At 46.0% G+C, this 18,515-nt stretch overlaps 1 protein-coding gene across 1 annotated transcript in view; it reads left to right on the top strand.

Moving 5' to 3' along the window:
- robo1 (roundabout, axon guidance receptor, homolog 1 (Drosophila)) overlaps positions 1–18,515 on the top strand; it is a 144,908-nt gene that overhangs the window by 16,271 nt on the left and 110,122 nt on the right.

Below are 18,515 nucleotides of genomic sequence, written 5' to 3'. Positions count from 1 at the left end.
AGATGGGAACCAGGAAATGGGACCATAACCTCTGGGAGCCGCACACACACACACACACACAATTCTGTCTGGAGTGGATTACAGATGAGGCGTGTATTTGGTCTCTGGCAGTCCTCCTGGTGCGAGGGGAAGTTGTGTCCACCATGTTGCCCCAGCACGTATCCCTGTCTCCCTGGGTGATTTACTGGGCCGCACACAGGTTCTCTCAGCTCCAGGAAGTCCCCAGCAGAAACAGGAAGTCTAAATGAACTGCTAGAGTCATTAGCAGGGTACATCACTGTGTGTGGCGCAGAGCTCAGAAATGTCCCGAAAACCAAAGTGTAGGACCACCGAAAATAGACAGACTGCAGGAATAGTTAAGGCTTATTGCAGATGAAATGTTCCTGTGCCTACATTTCTACAGTAACTGCATATATGTATTGTTTATGTGTGACCGAGGTGGATAGAGAGCTGAATATGGGTTTATGTTAGTGCCATAACTACTGTAAATACACAACACATAGCTGCACCTTCATCCCTGCTGCCTGATCAGGCTGCTCCTCCCTAGGCTGTCCCAGCATGCACTTCACCAGGCAATCCCAGCATGCATTTCACCAGGCAGCAGGAGCCAGCTCCGTGGGTGAGGCTGAGCGTGACTTTAGACAGCTACCATGACTATCACACATCACAGAGCCACGCACAGCAGCCTCCATCTGCCACCTCTCTATTTGTCCGTTTATGTTAATAAAGATGTGGGGGAAAGTGAGGGACCTGATAGTCGCCAGGCTGCCAGGCAGCAGCTCATGATTGGCTGTGGGGCAGAACAGAAGTAGAGATATGCCATTGCCTTGTTGAGGCGGGTGTCCCTGAGCGCAGGTCGTTCACAGCACTGATGCGTGACCTAGCATGAAGGCAGGAGCCCTGACGGTCTGACAGAGACAGCATACCAGGCTGGCTATTACAGTTGGACTGATAAACAGATGGAGAGCAGATGTAAAGTATTGTACTGCGTTATATCCTCAATTGTCACAATCCTGTGGGAGAGTTCCATCAGTAGGCGTTAAGTTTATTGTGCTGTGTCCTTGTGGGGTGGAGGGCTCTCAGGAACTGGGGTTGCAGGCAGGCCAGTCTATATTCATCTCCCATGCTGGAGAGTCACTTTCTCTCTTATTGATGTGGAAGCGGAGCATTGTGCGCTGGGCGACATGGCGCTGACAGCTTTAGCGTGGGAGAAGATGGAGAGCTCTAGTCTCTATCTGTCCTGAGCTCTCATTACAGGACCCCGCTGTGGCCTTGAGTCCCCATCCTGCAAACCAATCTGCTCGTGTCACCCCTACATGCATTACCCAGGGTACCGCTGGTGTGTCTGAATGCCTCCGCAGAGGGGAAGCCATGCTCATCAGCGTAAGTGCCCAAGCGCTCACCATGCTGGGAACAGGGGAGTCCTGTGGGGGAGCAGTCTCTCTACCTCTCTCTCTCTCTCTCTCTTTCTCTCTACCTCTCTTTTTCTCTCTCTCTCTCTCTCTCTCTCTCTCTCTCTCTCTCTCTCTCTCTCTCTCTCTCTCTCTCTCTCTCTCTCTCTCTCTCTCTCTCTCTCTCTCTGTCTCTGTCTCTCTCTCTCTCTCTCTCTCTCTCTCTCTCTGTCGCTCTCTCTCTCTTACATTCCCTCTCTTTCTCTCCCTCCTCAGCTACAAAGCACTCAGTTCCCCCAAGAGCGGCCGAGTCGTGGCCGAGCCTGAAGCAGTGATTCCACTTGAGATGTAATGAGTTGTAGCACGGCTCCTCAGTCCTACACAGGGGCCGGCCCTCAGCCTCTGTGCGGGCTCCGGAGGTTTACCCTGCCCCTTGTCCAATCTCTTTTCATCTCTGTGATCCCCTTAGCTTAGCTTACCGCTGTCCCAGGAAATAGGTCTATTAGCCCTTCCTCTGTAGACCGGGTCACAGCAGTGCTGTCAAGAGGGGCTGGAGTAGGGGAAGGATTTGGGTGAGGAGTATCAGGGGGTTATACACAGAGAGATTCATTATTCACTTGCACGTTTACCGCAGGATTAGATGGTTTCATCGCCATTGTTATGGTTAACATCGATGGAACATGGATGTGATCCCGTTAAACACTAAGTCTCTGCTAATCCCTCTGACCTCCCAAACACCCTGTATATATCTATGCAGAGACACCTCGAAGGGTAATCACAGCATTTTTCCGCCGCTGATGTAAATTGGCCATATTCTTAGTTGGCTGTGTGGGGAGAGCAGGGGCGGTTTAATGCCTCCCTTTGTACCGGGCCTGTCTGTCCATATGGTGCCTCCACGACCGTCAGACGTGCCCATTTCTGATTATTCAAATGGTAGGGAGAAACGTGTCATATTAAGCAGAGTCATCTCGTGATGAGAAGGCCTTCTTTGTCTTCTCTCCCCGGCCCTTCTGTTCTCAGTGTCGTACGGCCAATTCTGATTGAATTAGCGATGTTGTTGCCATAGATGCCACTTTCGATAGCTTCACATTTAGCTTCACGTTATCTCCTCACACAATTTTCTTTGGGGGGGGGGGGTGATTGTTGGGGTTTGAATGACAGTCTACATGTGTGTTTAGTGTTCCTTCTCTCAGTATACATATTCAACCACGAGGTGCATAGCTGAACTGTGAGGCTCCCTTGTATATGTAACTCACCCAAGGTCTCAGGCAGAGTATTAGTCTGTCTGCTGTCTCTGCTATAGCTTCACCTTGGTTCATTAGCTTGTTTAATGAGCTCCCAGATCATGTGGCTCTACCTGGTTGCCTTGTTTCATCAGAACATAGGAGAGAGACAACCATCAGACTGAATAGTTCAATTTGTCACGCCGTTGCATCAGGAAATGCTGAGCTCATATTAGCTCTGTGTCTTTGGGTGTGACTGTGTTATGGGGGCGGGGTGTCTGTGTGTTGTCAGAAAGGGGGGTCACTGTGTGTGATTGTGTTGTTTATGGAGTTGAGGTGTCTGTGTGTGACTGTTTTTCATGGGGTGTGTGTGTGTGTGTGTGTGTGTGTGTGTGGGGAGGGGGGTGCTGTTATAAGGACAGGGCGAGGGGGTCTGTGTGCTAGGCTGGAGAACGAGATGGGGGCAGTAAATCCGAGCAGCACCTGCTCTCTGGACCCTGACACACGTTGGGAGGTCAGCACCACGGCATGTCCCATCGATCATATTTATTACATCACAGCAGCCGTTTGTTTGGCCAGCTGATCGCTCCATGAAGCGAGAGGAGATAAAAGAAAAAAGAAAAAGGAGAGAGAGAAGAGAGAGAACACAGAAGAGAAAGAAATGAAAGAAGAGATAGGAGAGAAGAGAGTGGAGAGAGAGTGATGAGAGAAGAGAGAGGGGTGTGGTAAAAGAGAGAAGGGGCTTTTTATTAGACAACGGGGAAATGCTTTTAGCATGGAGCTTCGTCTTTGTGTTTTCTTCTCTGCTCCGACACTGCAGAGATGTGTCATTCTGTAACACAGCCTCAAGCCCTCAGACTCCCCACAACAGCAGAATTATATTATAAGTGTGCAGTTGGACGACTTTCCAGGAAAAACACATTTTATATCTTGTGGCAGTTTGATTCCGTTTCATTATGGTGGGTTGGAAGTAATACAAATTCTTGTCAAAACTACACGTATGAACAGGAATCTCTTGAATGAGCAAAGGTTAACTAAAAGTATCCCCAAAAAATAAGACTTCTGATTTTATGGCGAAACCAATACAATCCACAGTCTCTGTTGATATTTTGAGTTGTGTTGAATCACAATGGCTTTGATCATAATGAACCAGGGCAGTATATCAATAATATCCCTCTAGTGGTCACACCTGGAACTGTCGTTCATGAACTCCCCCCCCCCCCCCCCCCCACACACACACACACACACTGAGTGGGGCGTTGATAGCTTCATCACAAAGCCTGTGAAGGTAGTTTGCATAGTAATAACCCCCCTCACCCTTGTCTTGGCACAAGGCCACGTTTCGTTACTCCCTCAAGTCTTATCTCCTGGTGGGGAGCTCAGCTCCTTTGTGGCTGATTTAACACATCACTTTTCCCACAAAATCTTCTTTACATTTTGGGACAATGTGGATAACAGCCCGACAGTAGAAGTGAATGAAGTTCCTTTACTACCTGAAAGTTAGACTTTCTGATACATATCAGAGGACCAGTCAGTTTTTTCTCAAAACCAGTGTAGGCCTAACAGTGTATCACTTTTTGGGAGAGCAGAGCAGTGCTATAAAGTGCTCAAATCAAAATGATTCCCCTCACTTGATGAGGTAACAAATGTATCTTGGTGAGTTCATGAATATTGATCATTCACCCTGAGAACAGTGAGAGTGTTGTTGCGATGGGGCTCTCCTATTGGTTAGGGCCTTGTCACCACCAGGTTCCTGTCGTCTAATTGGCTGAGGGGCCTATTGTGGTGAGGCCCCATGGAGGTGGAGACATGCGTTGGCTCAGTTACTCTGAGCCCAGCTCACATTCATTTAAACCTCTCCAGCCACTAAACCAATTAAGCCAATTAAGCATGAAAACATAATGCAACTCGTTTCTGCCACCATGCATTTCTATGAGAGAGGGTGAGAGAGGGGAGGACGGGAGGAGGGGAGGAGCGGGGAGGGGGCTTTCAACAAGCTGTGATAGGACAATGGGTCCTGGGGAGAGTCACCAGAGGCACTTTTGTTTTGACTAATAGTGTTAGAATCTTGTCAGCTTGTTCATACCGGCGCAGCCGTGCATCGCGAGGCACAAACGAGATTCTGTAGGGTGAAGTCTCACAGGAGATGTGCAGAATTAGTCTGCTGTGTCAAACACCTTCTTTCTGCAATACCAACATGTGCTTTGCAGCATTTAGCACAACTGCCGTATTTTGCACAATTCCATTCATGATGTATTCCATGGTGATTCATGTGAACTTTCTTCAGCTATAGCAACTTGCTCCAGCGAAAGACATTTTACTGAGGAATTTACTGAGGACCGACTGTGTTTTGTTGTTCCTGCCAGGAAGGAGGTCCATGATAGCGGGCTTATTTTAATCACCCTACACAGAGCTTGTTGCTGCTAAAGCCAAACAGATGCTAATGTGAGGCCCTGTGAGAAGACAGAGGGATTCAGGCTACGCAGGCAGGCGGAAAAGCAACAGCCTGTTATCGGACTATCCTGCATTGTGTCTCCTACCCACACTGGCGAGTCCTGTGAAGCTTCTTCTGTTCCTCTTTCCCTCTTTTTCTCTGGCTCCCCTGTCTGCTCTTCCTTCTCGGTTCTCGTGGTGGCGTCATGCATGGGGGCACTCCCCAAATAAAATAAAAAAAACACAGAAACAGATTTGTTTAGCTTGCTGCCGTCCTCTCGCTATGAAGAGTCCCTGTCTCTTTCATCGAGTCTGAAAGCAAGGACAGAGGAGCGACAGGGTGGAGGACAATGTCTGCACTGGGCTGTTGTGGTTTCCTTTCTGTGGGAGTTGAATCTTCCTTCCTTCATTTCGTTTTGTACAGTTCTCTCTCTCCGTCTCTTTCTCTCTCTCTTTCTCACTAATTGGCTTTTCCTCAATAGGATGTTGACAAGAGACATTTTTGGCCTTGGCCAGTTTTGAAAACACTTTTTTTTGGCTCATTTAGACATTTACTTGTGGAGTCTGGCTGTAGTTGGGGGGCTGATGGGGCTGGACCCCAGATGGCGGTTTAGGAGAGACATTCCAGGACTCTGACCCAGACACAGCAGAGAGACCAGAAAGGAGCATGGATCCATGGAGGATAGTCAGAGGAGCTTGAGGAAGAGTTTGAGAAGCCGAAAGGGAAAAAGGGAGAGCGGGAGGGAGCGAGAGACGCAGAGTGGCATGACTTCCAGTGAGGCTTTCTGCTTGGAATGTTCCAGAGAGTTGACAGGACTGCACTTAGTTCTTCACCTTCACATCCCTGCAGGAGTGCCCTGTCCTGCCCTAGTGTACCATAGTGCTGCAGTTCCCTCACTATCTCAGTCTAGTCTGCCTGGGCCTGAGGCATAGTTCCCCATGTCAGGCTAGCAGTTCCTCTGTGTGTCAGACAGACTGTGTATCATCATGGTTCTGTGATTTGCACATTAGCCAATAAATCAACGTACGTGCCTATGTCTTGGGAACGATACAGTGTTCATGCTGAGCTATTCAGGGTTAGAATTCTTTAGGGGTTTGTTCAAACACGAATGCAATTTGCTAATGTGTAAAACGTACCGTGTTCATTTGCCATCTAATCAGAAAGCTAGATCCTTTGGGCATTGTCAGCCTCCTCTGATTGGCTGCATCCTCAGCAGAACTCCGCCACTCCCTCAGCATCCAATCAGAGATGATTTGCAGTCTTCCAGTGCAGCTGGAGGACTGTCAGTGACACCGCAATGATTTGTGACTTCCTCAGGACTCCAGGTCATCCCCCTCCGAGCACAAATACATGTCTGAGGTTACCGGCATTGTCTGTTCATCCCCCAGTTGGCTGCATGCGCCACAGACCCATGTGAAGTACTGTATCTGTCATGCCAATGGAATCTCTATCTGCCTCAAGAGGACCACAATAGACAACACAGAGTGTCCTTTTCTCCGCGAGAGCACTGTGTGACACACTGTTTTCTATGTCATCAAGACGACATCAGACCCATCATTCATGCACATGTTTTTGTTGACAGGAAGGCAGTAAAAAGACAGATTTCAAGGCTTTGGGGTGGAAGTGAAGAAATGGAGGGAATGGGGAACATTTGGGTCCTGTCTGACTGTAGCTTAGAGTTCAGACTGTAGCTCTGCTTCAGGAGAAGAATGAGACGTGCGATCGATGCTGTCGGCCAGACGGTGTGTTTGATTCGGATCTCTTCTTCTCCCCGCTCACATTCCAGTTGGTCCGTAAACAGGAGATGGGCTTCAGAGGGCCGGCCCCCTTTCCCTCAAAGAGAACGTTGCGGTCAAGAGGGCTTCAAGCCCTCAGCCTAGATAGAGCCTCTGACACAATGATGGAGAATGAAGTAGTCCGTCGCAGTAGGAAGTCGCTTTGGATAAAAGCGTCTGCTAAATGAATAAATGTAAATGTAAATGTAATGTAAATGTAAATGTAGTCCAAATAAATACACACACACGAACACAAACCCTCCAGACATTCTATTATTGTTTGGCAAGTGGACAAGAGATCTAGTGAATGCATTTCTTTTTCAGCGCTTACACAGTTCTTCACATTTATCTTTTCAAAACACCTTAGAGACTCAGTGGCTATGGAGGATTCCTCCAGCAAGGACATGTTCTGAATGCTTGCAGGCAGAGGTGAGGGACAGAAAGGATGGGATGGTAAGAATCCAAACATAAGGAAAGTGAAACATCTTACAGAATACTTCTAAGCTCAACCCAAGGTGAATGTGGGTAACTTGTGACAGCTTTCAGATTTACTTTACAATTTCTGTCACCACACGCCTTCAGTCGCTGGAGATTAAACTCCCAAGATGCACTGCTCTTCAGGCAATTGGGGGAGAAAAAAGTATTAAAAGATGAATACTCCTATCGACTCTCAATGGGGCAACATCTCTTTTGAAGGGAATGTTTTTGTTTTAATGTCATCTTTGTTTTGTGAGATGGTGCAATGAGAATGAAAGGCATTAAATAGTCTTAGCCAGAGCAAGGGAATGTGAGTTGCTCCTCAGTATCACCCCCTCACCTCTCTGCTGAGACAGCGAGCGCTTTGTGAGAGGTCTGGAACCTGAAAGAGAAGCCCAGCATGTAGTCTGAAAGGTTCCCCATCCTACAACACACACTCACTCATACGCATGCATGCACACACACTACACATAATCTCACACACACAGGTTACACACTGTCAGGCACATACACACATGGACACACATCACAAGAAACGTCCACCAACTCCCTTTGAATTTTAAAAGAGAATTATCAGAGAGAATAGGCCGGGAGATGAGAGAAGGAGGCTTGTCCATTGAGGGCAGCCACATAGAGCTAGGGGGGGGGGGAGCACATTATACACTGTGGTTCCTCTCATTAAGGACCTATCATACACTGCCCTGGAGGGGGGCGAGGGGGGGGGCACACAAGTGAGAGAGGAGCACTGCTGGGGGGGGTGGGACTGAGCACTACGACAGTTTCAAGGATGCTTGCTGGGATGAGCGACTTTAACTTTTTTGGGTGCCTCGTTTACGTTCTTTGAGCTCGTCTTTGTAAAACACTCGAGCTTCACGGTTGTTTTTCTGTGGATGAAGATGCCAGATGAGGCTTCAAGTGAACCTTAGACTGAAGCAACACTTGTGTTGAAAGGAGAAGGCAATGAGTTGTGAACAGAATTTACTGGATTTTGGATTCTCCAACAAGTTAGTCCTAGACACGTTGCTTGAGACGTGATCATTTCCAGAGCAGGTTTGGATCGGCAGGGGAAAGTGAGTTTCTGTTCAGAAAGTTCTGGCCTGTATCCATCCAGTTTGGACTGGTCTAGCTACGTGTGAGTAGCCATTATGCAGCTTACGTGTCGGCTGGTCATGGTTTTGTCCATGCTCATCATGCCGGCAGTCCCGCACAAGAGTCCCCATGGGGCCCCTCGCCACGCTGGGCTACGCAGCCCCCAGCACCCCTGGTGTAGGAGTCTGCAGGCTGGAGCCCCAGGAACACAGCAGGGCCACCCCACTCTGAGGCTCTCTCACAGCAGGGCACACAAATGTAACCACATGTTTCACAGTGAGTACAGTATGGCATCCTCAGACATGGTCGTCCTATGGCTGATTGTAGATTTGTTATTAGTTTTTTTTTTATGTATCTCAGTGTTTCTTAAAGGTAAATGATGGAGGTTAGTTGAGTGACTGACTGGGTTATTTATTTCAAACCGTGTGCAAAGCATTGTAAACACAGTACACATTATTACCAATAGACGCAACAGAAACAGAGGGAGAAAGAAAAGATAGCTTCTATGAAAATGTAAGCGATTGCACGTCCTTTCAAAGCTCTTTGCTATCCAGGCACTCTGCCATCACAGCCAAGACTAATTTGTCGTTTCTCCTGTTTGTGAGCTCTGTGGTGCTCAAGGTCGCGAGGGATAGAGAGATGGGAGAGAGGGAGATCATGTGCTGTGTGGGAGTGGCTTCCTGCTAGGTCAGACAATATGTCTAAAATGAAGCGCTACCGTGGGCGAGAATACAGAAAATGGAACAAACTGTTCAACTTTAGAGACTAGATATATGGACAGAACTGAATAGGTAAACATAACTGAATAGATAGACAGAGGGAGAAATTCATGAGAAGATTGAAACACTATTCTTTGTAGTTATCCTCAAATGCAAACAAACTGGACAGGGGTTCAAAATTATCCCTCTGACTTACCAGTGTAAAGCCGTTTTGCACACAATTGCTTGCCACTAGAGAATTCTCCCTACAAAGACATACTTTGGTATTCATGCTGCTAGGTCTAAACAGGGACAGGGGTTATAACAGGCTTGTGTGTGTCGGTTCTTTCCTACTGGTTACTTCCCCAAAAAATAATTTCTAGAGTAGTCTGTGGCACTTCCAGGGCAATTAGGGAGATACACACTGGAGATCAGAGACTACATATGTGACCTTGGAAATTGGGATTGAATGAGAAAATAGCGGATGGTGAGGATAAAGACTACTCTAATTTTGTTCAGAATTTAGGGAAATTTCGATGTGGTTGTCGGATCAGAATGGATGTTTTCTCTAATGGTCTATAAATCTCTCGCTAGAGGGCGCTGTTTGGTAACTTACGGTCTTTCAGGTTTCCAGTTAAACGACACATGAGCCAGCAGCCTCTGCCTTACATGCCCATGAGTAGGCCTAGTGCGGAAGTGTAAAATTCAGATTTCTTTCCAAATTACTTGAATTAATTATTACGCTACTTAGGATTTGGAATATAGAGGTGTTGAATAGAGCAATTATTTGTTTTTTTTACTCTGTTACTTGACACATCCAGTTTAACAGGGTGTCAATGTTTGTTAATAGCCTTCATATACGTTAAAGAATCATGTTAAATAGCCTACACACATTTTAAATGCATTATTTTAAACACAGTCAGTATATTGAATGTATTAAGGGAGGGGGGGGGCTGTAGGTTGGGGATACCCCCCCCCCCCTCTCATTTAATTTGAGGTGTCTAATGTGATAACAACTTCTCTCTAGCTAATTTTAGACTATAATGCCTATATATAATATTTTAAAGTAGCTAGATTAACATCTTTGATATCGTTGTTAGGGGGGATTTATTCCGGATAATCGCCTTTAACATTTACATGTACTATTTTACCCTAGTTGAGCGCCTGAGGTAAAAGAACATTTGGCTAACCAGAAGCAAATCTTAAAAGCAAAAAACGTTATCACTAAATTGATTATTTAGTATTCAGACTCGAATCTGAGAGACCATTTGATGAATAAAAAATCCTTATCTTTGTCTATTTGTTGCAAATCTCACATCAGGCCTATCATTAATAGGCCTACTGCTTTTGTGAAAATCTACTGCTTATTCTTAATGGGGAAACAAATGTGTTTTAAGTCATATGCCTAAACCTCTCATTGTCAAAAAAGAAAACGGACCAACAAATGAATTCATGAATTAATACATGTCATTCAGCAACATAGCCTGAATCCTTAATCTAACAGGATTTAACAAAATAGTGAACGGAAATGTGTGGGCTATTCAGCATGCTGTTTCCCGTCACCTCTGTAAAGCAGACAGGAGAGCTTTGACAGCTCACAGCTCCGCTGTGCTCGGATCCAGACTGGAAGAGGTTAATTTCTTCTTCGGAAAACCCCATTGTTCGGTCCGTGAAGGGGGGAGAATGGCACATACCATTTGACGAGGCATTCAGCTCCAGTGAATGAAATGCTGTGAATGCGAATTCGAATCCCCCCTGTCCGAGGTGAAGGGGTCCGCGGCGCATACAGGGGTTCAAATACTCAAAATAAGCTGTTGGTGTAAAACTTGGATAACCCCGAGACCACTAGGACTCAATTTCAATTGCCACTGATCTAAATCGGAAAAGTGATGAAAAAGTTGGCGTGAATCATCACCGATGGATGTGGAATACAAAGTGTCCAGCTTTTAGCCGCTGTGGAGAGCGCAAACTTCAGAAGTTCCCGTCTCTGGTGACAGATTCAAAACCCGACTGAAATAATGTGAGATGCTTTCTACGGAATAATTGAATACACAAACGGACGTGCAACTTTTTAACGCATATCCTCATGGACTGTTCTGTCATCTTGATAGATTATTCACAGCAATACTTTTTATTCCATCTGTCTGAGGACTGGATAATTTAAACTGGATAATAGCACGCACTTGCCAGTTGAACCAAGAGCGGCTGAGTCGGGATGATTATCTGCTGGAATAGAGTCCTTATAAAGAAAACCCCAAATCGCATTTGAATCTTTTCTCGTGTTTATTATTTTGTACGTGTTTTTTTTGTTTTTTGTTTTTACTGAATTGCCATGCTTCACTCTTATGAAGACGCAGGAATTGTGTTACCAAACAAATAGAGCCAGCAGAACACGTTAGATTTTTTCCCCTAAATTTTGAAATTATTTTTGACATTTCATATCAAGATTATGAAGGAGCGGATCGTTAAAGTATTTCAAAACTAATTTGGATTACTTGAGACATTTAATCATTCAAGAGACGTCAAATAATGTCTCCAACATCAATTGGAATTGCGTTATTATTTGGATTTCTCCATGTGTGCTCAGGTAAGCCATATCTTTCAAAGCACTCCAGATCTATGATTTTGGAAATAATATCACTCAGAGCCTTTCAAAGTCAAACATCATCATAAGCGTACCCGTTTCGTTGATCTGCAGATGGTAGAAATGACTTTAATTGTTACCCTTTGGTTTCAAGGCAAATTAAGATTTCTAACTACAGCATAATGTAACTAGATTTATGATTGCTAGACCTATATTACTGTAAGTGTGCAACATTTAGCATATGAGTGCAGACATGTATAGTTTAGACCTGTTGTTTATTAAACATCATAAACAAGAGATGAACTACCAACACGATGGACCTACAATATATTCGACAATGTGCTATTCAGGTATTTTAAAAAGTAGCAACACTTATTTGACAATGCTAACTTAAACCAGCCCTGGACCGTGTGACTACTTTCAGTATAGTGCAAGGAGCAATGTTTGCGTGTGTGAGACACTCATCATATAGGTGTCTATATAGGCCTGGGTCAAGATGGCTGGCCTTTTCCAGGTCACTTGTTTCACTGTTACGAGGTAGCAAATAGCTGCCATCCCTCAGACATCGTAGAGACAGTACAATACTGAAATGTGAGCTAAGGGAAGGATCTTAAACAAATATTTCGATTTTGTGTGGCATTGTATATCTTAAAAGTTTGCCTTATTTAATCGTCATTGATCATTGAACACACACACTTTCTAACTCAGTTTACTACAGAAGTCTGCCCAGTGCAATAGGCAGGACTACTTCATGACTTTGCAGTATATCTTTGCCTGTGTAATTATCTATAAGTCATATGTAATTGTTTACAAGTACAAACCTGAAAAGTGTCACATCTGACTTGCACTAAAGGTTTACACCCTTAGATGGTCTGAAATACATTCGTTGTCTCTGTACATCTAAAACATATTCTTACTTTACTATCATAGAATGGTGTTTATGTCAATAATGTGGATAACAACTGAATACAGTTTAGATTCTAAAACATATCAAGATATTAGATAAACAGTTCCTTTCAGTTTTTATTTATCTACCTTCCACTTGAACAGGCTAATGTAGCTACTCCAGCCTCGTACGCGTTTTGACCGAACTCCCCAGGCAGACGAGTGTGTGCTGTATCAGGCTGTGTGTGTGTGTGTGTGTGTGTGTGTGCGCGCGTGTGTATGTACAGGGCTTTGTCATCTCTGAGCCCAATGTGTGTCTCACTTCCTGATTGGTTTCCTGAATTGCATCCTGGTTTCCTGTGCTGCTAAGTGAGCTGTGACTGAGAGAGAGATAGAGAGATAGAGCATGTTTGAATGTAGGGACTGCTAGATGAGGAAGCAGTGTAGTGCTTGAACAAGTGCCTGAAGGGAGAGAGGGCCAGGGGTTATGGGGCAGGCCAGCGACTTGGAAGCTCTTTGCCCGGGCCTGGCTTGGATGTAAGTGGATGGGTGTAATTGAACTGGGGATGGGTTGAACTAGAGCAGAGACTGAGTCTTGGACTGGAGTTGAAATCCCTCCGTCTGGCTGAGGGCAGAGGAGAGCGGGACCTCCAGACTCCAGGGTCTCTAGTTACCGACCATGGCTGTGGGATGTCTGTGTTATCTGGAGACAGGCGTGAGAAGGGGGAACGTGTGAGAAGGACCATACAGCACGCTGATAGAGCTGGAATAGTCAGCAGATGCTCTGGATTTGCCCAGGATTAGGCTGAAGCTAAACTAAATTAGTTTTGCCAGCTTTTCAAACAACATGTTAATAGCAGTTCCGTAAACATTGATGATAAGATTTCCTGTCCAGTCACTCAGATTTCTTTGTTAACCTCACCTACTGTAAAATTGTTTCAATGATTCACATGTCATATCAGCATCTAAATTACTTTATCATTAGACTGTGTGTGTGGTGTGTGTGAGAGAGAGAGGCGATCTTTGCCCTCCCAAGACCTGTGATGACTTGCAGGTGAGTCTGAAGGCTGTAAATTGATAGGCACATCCATCACGTCGTTCCCTTTATCAGGTGATTCATTCTGTTGCCACACTCGAAATGATTCTTATCTCAGCCTATTATCCCTGCTTCAGCTACTCACCAGGCTGTCCTTACCTTAAGAATCCTGTTAAGATTCCACTGAGATAAACATTCAACTGCACTACAGTGAACACTCCCATTGAATTTGGAAACTTTTTTTGAAGATAATAAGTTTTGTAAGATAAGGGGTGTTAATTTTCGGTTTGGACTACATTGCTACATTCAGCTCAGCTCCAGTCATGTTCCTGGGTTCACCTGGGTATGGAAGGTCATGAATTGTTCCTGTCTGCCGTCCAGCATTCCACAGTCTCATCACAGCTGTCTCTGCTCTGCAGCTGATATGCTACTCTAGGTGTGAGGAGTGTGTGTCTGTCACAGACAGGGTGTTAGTGAAGGTGTGGGGAAGAGGGCAGCTCTATTCATCAGCTAGGGGCCCAGCAGCCCTGAGCATTTGAGTTCTTGACAAATTGACCCCTAAGTGCAGATAATAAATTGTATTTCCCACCCCCACCCTCCCCTCAACTGGTGGTGTGACAGGCCACAGCAGGCTCCTGGGCCAATTAATGACCACAGCTCACAGGTGAGCCTTGTCCACAGCTCCTCTCTCTTTCACATTCCTCCACAATCCCCTCTCTCTCTCTCTCTCTCTCTCTCTCTCTCTCTCTCTCTTTCTCTCTCTCCCTCTCTCGCGCGCACACACACACACACAAACACAAACACTCTCATTATTTCTTTCACTACTCTTCTTCAACCAACCCACACACTTTCATTAGCTGTCTCTCGGATCGAATGCAAGTTCATTAGACAGCCGTCCCTATTTTCGAAACTAGCTATCTCTTATTGTTTTGTAGAATAGATTTTTATTTCACATGGGGATAGTGAGTTTATAGTGGGACACAAGTGGCCAATTTCAAGGCATGTGTGTTGGACCTGCTGAATGCTAATTGGTGTCACACCTGTGTGAGATGACAATACCCACCAAGATCCAGCTCCTTCACTTAAACCACACTCCATTAATCTGATCTAATCCTAATCAATGCTGGATTACATGCTGAGATCCTGGATTAAGGTTTCTCACACTCAGTCTGAACGTGCTGGAGAGGAGATCCTGCGGGCCAGTTAGAAGAGGAATGCAGCGGGGTGGTTGGTGTCCTGTCTGTTTGCACTCCATAGGGCATGGGAGGGAGAACAGGTCAGGGTTAAATCACCAACTCACACAAGTCATTAGTGACGGACTAAATAAACATTTCAAAGCGGTTTGTTTGAAGGAGATAAATGTGGCGGTGACTAGCCTACTAATGATCTGTTTTTCCCCAAATACTCTTCCTTTAATAAGCCTAAAAGAGCTCCTTAATTGGATTAATTAGCAGATCCATTTGACGTCAATAGTCGGTAATTTGCCAGGGCTGCAGCGGGACTGATAAGCTCTTCTAATGGAAGACTCGGAGGGCTGAGATGGTCCAGATCATTGTGTGAAGCTGAGGAACCCTCCCCACGCCCTCAGCACCCCTTGGTATTTTAAACCCCTGAAGAATGTGCCTGTACCTCTTCTCAGACGGGTGGGGGTGGGGGGGGGGGGGGGGCTAGGGGTTGGGGAGGCGTGGGCCACTGGCCATGTGGTCAGTAGTTAAGATCTTATTTAGTTCATGTTGGTGTGTCAGCCTGTGTTTGGGGTCCAGCAGGGTTGGGGCTAACTCGCTGGGGTTGGAAGACCAGCAGGATCAGTCATACAGTATTAGTACCTCCACTGTCTACTGCCATGGTCTGAATCCTTATGTTCAGCTCTCATATGTCAGTGTGCGTAGCTGATGGGTTTTACATTGACGTTTGGGCTTGGAGGACAAGCATTTCTTATTAGAGCTGTGTGTTGAGTTGATAAATTACATGTCTGCTGTGGATTAATGGTGCTGGCTGGACTTGGTCTCAATTTACCATGACATGTTTGGAAAGGACAAGTATCTCCGCGTTTATTCCAACAAGCAGTTTTACTCCCAGCAGACGACTAGCTGTATGTAGGCATGATGTACCATTGTATGAAGAAATATCATCTTTTTGAACTGAAAATTTAACTCTGAACTGTCATTCAGAGTTTCTTTCATGCTTTCCTCCCATTCAAGTAGAGTGGCTTGGGTGGAAGAAAAAAAGTAGGAGAAAGGGAGAGAATGCAGTCATCCCCATTCCTCCTTCACCCCTCCCCCCTTTTTGTTTTGGCCCAGTTTTTAAGACTTGCCTTTTTTTGTGGCTGGTCAGCACAGAGCCTATGGGAGATAAAGCAGGCCGACATGCAGAAAGAGCCTGTGGGGACTGGCCGGGGGGGCAGCATTGTGTCGTCTATACAGAGCGATTGTGAAGCGTGGAGGAGGGGAGGGGATGTTCATGAAGGACTGAGGGTGTGTGTTTGTGTGTGTGTCACACAGAGAGAGAGAGAGAGAGTGAGAGAGAGAGAGAGAGAGAGAGAGAACTATACAAAACGAAATGAAGGAAGGAAGATTCAACTCCCACAGAAGACAGAGACAGAGAGAGAGAGATAGAGAGAGAAGGGCGGGGGGGTATACAAAAGCTGCCCTAGGGTGTGGAACAGAGAAGTCACACATGTGCGAGACACCAGCTCAGGGACTGGCTCTTGATCTGGCTCCCTGCTCACGCTGCATATCCCTCTCCTTCCCCACGGGCTTTGAATGTGCTGATTGGGAAGATAGAAGGGTGAACTGGTAAGCAAGGGCACCCGGGGTGTTTTAGGGTGGACATATGGGAGCCAGAGAGCTTGCTGGTCATACTGCTGAGCACATGGGAGAGTAGAGAGCTATGTGGTTCTGCTGGTTTGGCCGGGCTGGTGGATTTAAATCGTGTCAGGATATGCCAGAGGTCAGCCCTGGGCCCAGGCTTTGTAGTGGTGGTGAAGCCATGTTTCCACCAGGTGTTCTGATTCCTAAGAAGACCTAGACGTATGGATGGGATTAAGGACAGCCTTTTTCTGTTCCTCCCCAGTTCCCTCCCTGGGTAGCTTCTCTACCTGCTCAGTGTAATTGAGGCAACCGTGGCCACAACTTGTGTGTCAGGAGGTTAATGCACTGTACTATGTTTCCAAGGCAATCTCAGAGCTTAATCAGCAACTTTTTCCTCAAGTAAAGTGGGCTCTTACAGGCTGTTTCTGTCACACTGAGAGACGCAGAATAAACAGAAAGCAGGTCTGGAGATGTGAGGGAGGAGTGTGCTTTTTTAAAAGGAGCCGGGGAGCATAATTAACCAGAAGGTGACTTTGAATTTCACCACCCCCAGTCTAGCCGAGAAGAATCTGCCATAAACCAGTAACCATGGTGAGGAGACTTCAAACAACTGGGTGTGAAGCAGAAACAGCCTATATCCATTTTAAATAGGTGCATGTCTAACTTAGTTTTTCATTTCCCTGCATTCTGTGCAGTAAATCTTAAGTGGCATTTGAACACAATGGCATACAAGGACATGAATGGGGCTAGAAAAGGTTTTTTGAATGCCTTTCATGGCCCAGATAAGACACTAGTGCCACAGTGTATCATGCCGCTTACTCAGTATAGAATGCCATACAATAACCCTTCATGTCTGCTGGCAGTCTGATATATTTATACCATTATTGCAGCTGGATTTCCAGCCTGTCAAAGAGCTTTTTAACAGCAAATATCGCTTCTTCCCTGCCGAAAGGCTTGTGATGCTATTTATCACTCATCACTGTCAAACTCTGCTCTCTGTAATTTCTCTCTCTCTCTCTCTCTTTTTTCTTCCTCTTTCTCTCTCTTTCTCTCTCAGCTATGTGGCTATGAAAGCCCTAATTGAATAACGATCGCAGTTTGTGGCTTGGAGCCAGTTTCTTCGTGTGTTTAGCACTAAATAGCTTTATGTTCAGTTCCACTGTCGGTAGATCTGAAATATGCTCTAAGCTGTAGCCCAGTGAGGGCTAAGTGAACAGAAGGGACCTCCTGTAGTAGAGGCACAAGAAGTGTGATGCAGTTTGACCCTACTGAGAATTAGCCAGTGCACTACATACTGCAACAACATGGTGATAGTTTTGAATGATGCTATACCTGATGGCGTCTTCCACATGGTGGTTATCTCAGGTCGAGAGAACCCCTCTAGTTTCTTTCAGCACTCACGCTATTGGCGATCATGAGGATCCCTCTCTCCCTGTAGTCCTCTCCCTCTCAGGGGCAGAGAAAGACCTTCTGTGGGTTTTCAGGCAGATGTCTTGAAGTTTCTCGAGCTGTCATCACGTAGAACACTGACAGGTGGGACGCAGGACAGGGCACACTGAACGGACACGACTGGCCGTTCTCATACTACAGCCTAGTGAGGAGCAGTGAGTTGGCTGCCAGTCAGGATTATCTGGACAGTTGCTGTGTGTTTGGTGGAGTGATGTAGGTGGTGAGTAGGTGCTAGGGAGCAGAACGACTGGCCAGGCCTCGTCTGGAGCAGGAAATGTCTTTTTAATGCCAGACTGGGCACACTCTCCCTGCTGCGGATGTCTAGAAAAGGCCTCTTGGCAGAATGTGCCCCTTCATTAATTTTGACCAAATATTGACTCACAAGGCATGCGTTCCATTTTTTTTTCTTTCTTCTCCGCACTGGGATTTGTGTAGTTCGGGCCAGTTTTCTTTTTGTTCCAATGTGCTGGACTGAGCCCATGCCCTGCTCAGCAGTACCAAACTGGTGTCTTTGACACTGCGCCACAGAAGCAACTGGCTCCTCTAAGTCTCAACCTAGCAGGCCCACCGGAGCCCAGACAGCCACCACAAGCAACGTCCTCACATCGTCCTCCACACACGCATTCAAACACGTCTGCCCACATGCATGCATAAACACATCGAC

The sequence above is a fragment of the Osmerus mordax genome, chromosome 11 (genome assembly GCF_038355195.1).
Source record: "Osmerus mordax isolate fOsmMor3 chromosome 11, fOsmMor3.pri, whole genome shotgun sequence".
In the NCBI taxonomy this organism is placed as follows: Eukaryota; Metazoa; Chordata; class Actinopteri; order Osmeriformes; family Osmeridae; genus Osmerus; species Osmerus mordax.
This window is presented reverse-complemented; position numbering and strand designations above follow the sequence as displayed.